Genomic DNA, 6,022 nt, shown 5'->3' on the forward strand with positions numbered 1-6,022 from the left:
TTTTTTAAATTTACATCGTTCAAGTAAAACATAAAATTTATATAGTTAAATAAAAAAATTAAAAATGAGTTAAAGGACAACTACTTTGTGAAATTTTTAACCAAAAACATGGATGATAACAATATGAAAGTAAATTAAAAAGTTAGGGACTTTAAAATTGATTTCAAATGTGAAATATGTATATGAATTAATTATATCATTTTTATATTGTTGATTAATTATTTTTTCTTGACAATCAACGAGGTGGACTTGGATCGCTTACATGTACTTGCATATATCGATCTCATCGTGTTGTCGCTTTGTTGGGCTTCTGGCAAAATTAATTAGGACGTTGGACTTATCGGTTACTCCAACAATTTTTCAAGATTTGTTCAAATATGTGGTGTCCCTGTTCTTTTGTTCCGTCAAAGTATCTGGTTGTGTAATAATATATCTTCATTCACTTATTTCGGTAGTCGATATTATAAGAATGCATTTTTTTTTAATCATGGGGTGTATCGTGTGTCAGGATAATTGTTTTATTAATTGCCTAGCTCATAACCTTTCAAGGACGACGCGTTCTATGCCTGATTGTGAAGGGAGAGTTTTTCCCCATCCCTCTTTTGTTGTCGATGTAACATTGAGTCCGTTTGGATTTTGTAGTGATTTTTTTAAAATAAGTGCTTTTAAAAGCTACAATTTTTTGCTTTTAAAAAAGCTCTAATTTTGACTTTAAAAAGTGCTTATTTAAGCACTTTTTTGGTCAACCAAACAACTTGTTAACTGAAAAATACTTAAAAAAGTGCTTTTTTGGTCTGGCTTTTGAAACCAAACGGGGTCATTGTAAGATTTGATGCGATGAAATTATTAATTTTTTTTTCCTTTTTTTTTAAAAAAAACTTCAATATATATAATATAATTGTCTATATTAGTACCCATGATTTTAAATATTACGCCGCATCTTTCATATATAATTGAATTGTCTAATTGCGATATGTATTTCTAAGTTTGTTATACCTTATTATTTTTCATTGATCTATTTGAACTAATAATTATTTAACATGTATATCAGTTTGAAATAACTTTTCTTATTTATTAATATACATAGATTTTACTTATTTAAAATTTAAATCATTTTAATCCTTACATATATGTATATGCATGTATATGTTGGTTTCTTCGTATAGAATTAATTTTTTTTAAAAAAATATGTCATTTTATTAAATCAGGAACCTTATGTTTGAATTTATAATATATATCTTCATGTCAAAAAATATGTAAAAATATTATTTACAATTGTGTAAATATAATTTTTGAATAAAAATATGTTAGTTTACTTAATAATTGAAAATACAAAAAAAAAAATAAATTGATTCAAAGAGTTAACAACAAAAATTTAGATTTTACTTATTGAAAATTTTAACATCTTTCAATTCTATGGGCCAAAAAAATTTTATGATTTGCGTAATAATTTTATTAAAAAGATTCATAATTTTAATTTGGTTTTGATTTCAAACTGTTGTAAATTAGTGACTTAAGAAAGTATTCGTACCTTGTTCGGTCAAAAAACGAAAAAATTTTAAAGATAAAACCGATAATTAAATAGTTCTAATATAATAATACATTTTGAAGATAGGAGAGAATAATGAGATAGAGAGGAGAAGTAGGAGAGAGAAAGAGAAAATTTGTACGTGAATTATGAGTTTTAAAAATTCATCCCAATTTTTTGGTTGGATCAAAGAAAAGTATTGATAATTCATAGTTTTATTTTATGCTTTAATGTTTTATGTTAATGAATTCAATGAATTTGTTACAAGTTTATTGAAATTTTGAATACTACCGGTATGTAGACTTTTGTAAAATTTTTAAAAGTCAATGTCGAATACCAATTGACTTTTTAAAACTATAGGAAAGTCTATTTTGAATATTACTAGACTTTTATAGAGAATACAAAAGTTTTTATTGAATTTCCGTGAATTTTTAAAATCTACAAAAGTAATTAAAATTAATTAAATTTCTTATATTTAATTAAAATAATTCGACCTGTTCACAATGATAAGATAACCTTATATAGGACAAGTATAATTAAATCAAAGAAAAAATAAATTAAACTGAAAATAAAACATTGTCGTGGTACAAGACTTGCAGTAATTGTTACAAATATGTTATCAAAACTTCTGGTGGATTTAATTACAAAAATTGTGTTAAGATCAATATAAAAGGTGTCGTAAGGTACTCACTCATGCTAAACTATATATAGATTCTTAATCAAACAAATTTAATATATGTATACATTCTCACAATTGATTTTTCAAGTACCGAATAAAAATATTAATCGTCCAAGATCAAAGTGAAACGTCCAAACTAAATGACATTGTTTGAAGAGACGTTGCAGTGCCATTTATTGGTTGTTCTATTGAGGAATACATCGACACACACATTTGTAAGTTAATTTAAAATATACATTCTATTATTTTTATATTTATCTTTTAGTATTTCAAATAATTATGTATTTTATATTGTAGCAACCATGTACACTAGAGCCAAAAAAACATATTTTATCACCCAAAAAAATAATATCACAAGTTTCTTTTCAAATTTGACAATTCCTTCTCATATAAGAATGCGGCACTATATATAATTGGGGATGATTTCGAGAAATCAGAACAATTAAAGAGAAATGTTACAGATAATAAGAAACGAAATACTCATATCATCAATAAAATACAAATTGGTGATAAGAGATGAACAAGCGCAAACAAAACGACAAAACCTCATGAAGAGAATCAAAGTCAGTCATCTCCTGAAAAGTTATCACAAAGATTAAAGATAATGAGAAGATTGGTGATTTAATAGAAGAATGAAGAACTCAAACCAAAAAACAAGATATTCATAACCAAAACGTTAAAATTAAGAGGCAGAAGAATTAATAATGCTTTTTAATATCGAGCATTTAGAATGAACACCATGTTTTTTATTCAAGCTTCAATGGACAATGAAAATTTTACTTTTCCAAATAAATCTTTATAAATATTTAATTTTCCTTAACTTTTTATAAATTTTATCTTTTTAGATCGTATAACACGTGCAACGCACGTCGTACTTACTAGTTTCAAAAAACGTATAACTTAACTCATTGGATATGCGTAATGGCCTCTGACTTATAAAATAATTATTATATCTTGATTATAATAGTAAAAGCGTGTATAATCTTTGACGACTTTTATTAATTATGAGTGTATCGACGTACGTGTTGCATACTTGTATAATTTTTTTTAATCAATTTGATTTATATTTAAAGAGGAGTAATATCGTGGTTACAAAAATTACCAAGAGACTAAACTGCAATTTGAAATGTTTAAATAAATAAAAAAAATTAATATATATACCATATAAGGGCAATTTTGACAAAAAAAAAATGGTGCAACACTTTTCCCATGTACTCAAGTAGAATTCACACAATTGATCATTTACAAGCCATTGTGAACTCACGTTTTTGGAACGAAGTTACGTGGTTTAGATGAACCATTTACACAAGTTTAAAACCGTTATTCATTTGACTCACTCTTCGGGCCGAAACCACGTTATCATTGATACATGTCATCTCATATTGAAATATTGCATTGATATCTTACTATTTGACTCGTTATACACTATCCAGCTTATTTTTTCGTTATTGTAAATTCAAGATACAGGGTAACAGGACCTCGTATAGCACCTAAATCATGGAAAATGAAATATTGAATTAGCAAAAGAGGACATCATCTTAGACAAAAGAGGTCCTGTTACCGCGTTTTCTAGTGGACTTGAAATCATGGTCCAGGGCTTCCATCATCCAGCCATTCATTCATTTAATCATTCGTTCAATAGCTAACCAATCGATAATCAGCTACAAACCAATTATATTTCAGAAATCAAATACAATAATATGATCAATAAAATGCAATATACACAATATGATGCAATATAAAGGAATACGTCGGTAATTTATGAAAGTTTAATGTAAATTATAAGACAAATGGCAAAGGGGCTATAATTGAGTAATAATTCTCACCTCAATAACTTACCATTACATCTTACGTTGGATCAATTAAGTTTTGATGTATTAATAATATTAAGGCAAAATAAGATAAACTCAAACAGACATTTACTCAGCTGAACTAAGTGACTAAGTCTACTAGATTGCTACCTAACTGGAAAAACTTAGACCATGACTGGACAACTGAACGGAGTTGGATGAACTTAACTGGACTATTTTAAGGATATCGATCTACATCAGATTCACATCTGTATTTGAATAGAGTTTTCCATACCTGACCAACTCTGAGGAATCCGCAACAACTACTTATTGTACCATTGTCAGGAAGGACAAGTGACCTGGACAAATACAAATTTAAAGGATATTATTTTTAGAACTGGTTTATTTTTAATTTAGATGATTGTTACTTCAAGATAGCGACATATAAAAGGAAAATCAGTCACGCACCTGCTTTGAATTCCACTCATATCTTTGTGGACTCTTAAATATTCAAGTATTCAAGATACTAACTGATAAAAGCAATTAAACACAATAACTTCAAAGTTTATTCAGTTAATTGAGGATCAATTTTGTGCCAATAATTTGTTGTAAAAAAACTGATCATGTTGTAAAGACGAGAACTTGGAGTTTTAGTTTAGGTTGTGTTTAAGTCCTAACTAAATTGATATTTTTCTATGTGTTGTAATCTCCAAAGTCTTCTAGTGAAAATCCGTCCCGAATGAAAGAATGAGTGACATAGTAGTTATTCAAATCTCCAAACATCCATAAACAATCTTATGTTATTTACATTTCAGTCAGCCTTTATATATTTCACTTATGAGTTAGTTTATTTTTTTCGTGCTATATCTATCAGCCAGGCTATCTTCCGTACAGTTTATCTGATTAGCCAATTGATAATCGACTTACAAAGATTGTTTGAAGATTTTATTGCATGTGATTATTTATTCAACCCCCATTCTAAACCAATCACCCGATCATATCATCCCAATCGATGAGCCCAAGCCAAAAAAAATCTCATTATATGAGTAATTTTACACTATTTAGGATCGAGAGTGGGTGTTGGAGCATTTTAAAAAACATGTTTATACACAATTTGTACCAAGTGGTTTTGGTAAAAACTTTAAAATTTTATAACACTTAAAATACAAGAAAGAAACACACAATCACAATATATGACTAAATCTTGTCAGAATTTGATTAGAAATATTAAAAATCCTTTTATGGCCACCACGTGTGGCCGCTACGGTGGCCACACATGACTTAAATTTTCTAGAATGGTGTGTTTTGTGATTTTCTAACACTTTTACGTTGAACGTCTTTTGATATTCACGATGGATAAGTACCAAAATTTTAAAAATCAACATGGTGATCCAATGGTGTGTTTTGTGATTTTCTAACACTTTTACGTTGAACATATTTTGATATTCACGATGGATTAAGTACCAAATTTTTAAAAATCAACATGGTGATCCAACTTGTTTCGGTCGTCAAAAACAATTTTTCCGACTATCAAGAGGACGATTGGCTGGCACATATTTAAATTATAAAATACTTTGAACAACTATGATCGAAGTGAAATACGTTCAAAAGAGAGAAATTAGGAGTAGAATATCGCTACTTGGAATGGATTTTTTTGAAAATGTTCAGAAATGTTCTTCTTGAACTAAAATTTGCTGGAAGATTTGGATCATGATCTTATTGCGCCTCTAGCACACGAATTTAACCCCATTTTCAAAATTGAACCTTAGGCCAAACCCAAAACCCTAGCGCCGCAACCTCTTCCGGCCAAATTGGTGGTTGTCGATTGCAGCCCATAGACTGTCGACCACCACCGCCCCTTCGTCGTAACCCATCGTCTTCTGAATGGCTGGAGATCGAAGCTTATTATGCGAAATAGGGATTGAAATATGTGCAGACTTAAAGCATGACACCAGCCTGTTTTACGACATTACTCTCCGACCAGTGGCGTGTAATAGTCGCCCTGACATCGGCTGTCGGTCGGTG

This window comes from Henckelia pumila, chromosome 2 (genome assembly GCF_033568475.1).
Source record: "Henckelia pumila isolate YLH828 chromosome 2, ASM3356847v2, whole genome shotgun sequence".
Classification (NCBI taxonomy): Eukaryota; Viridiplantae; Streptophyta; class Magnoliopsida; order Lamiales; family Gesneriaceae; genus Henckelia; species Henckelia pumila.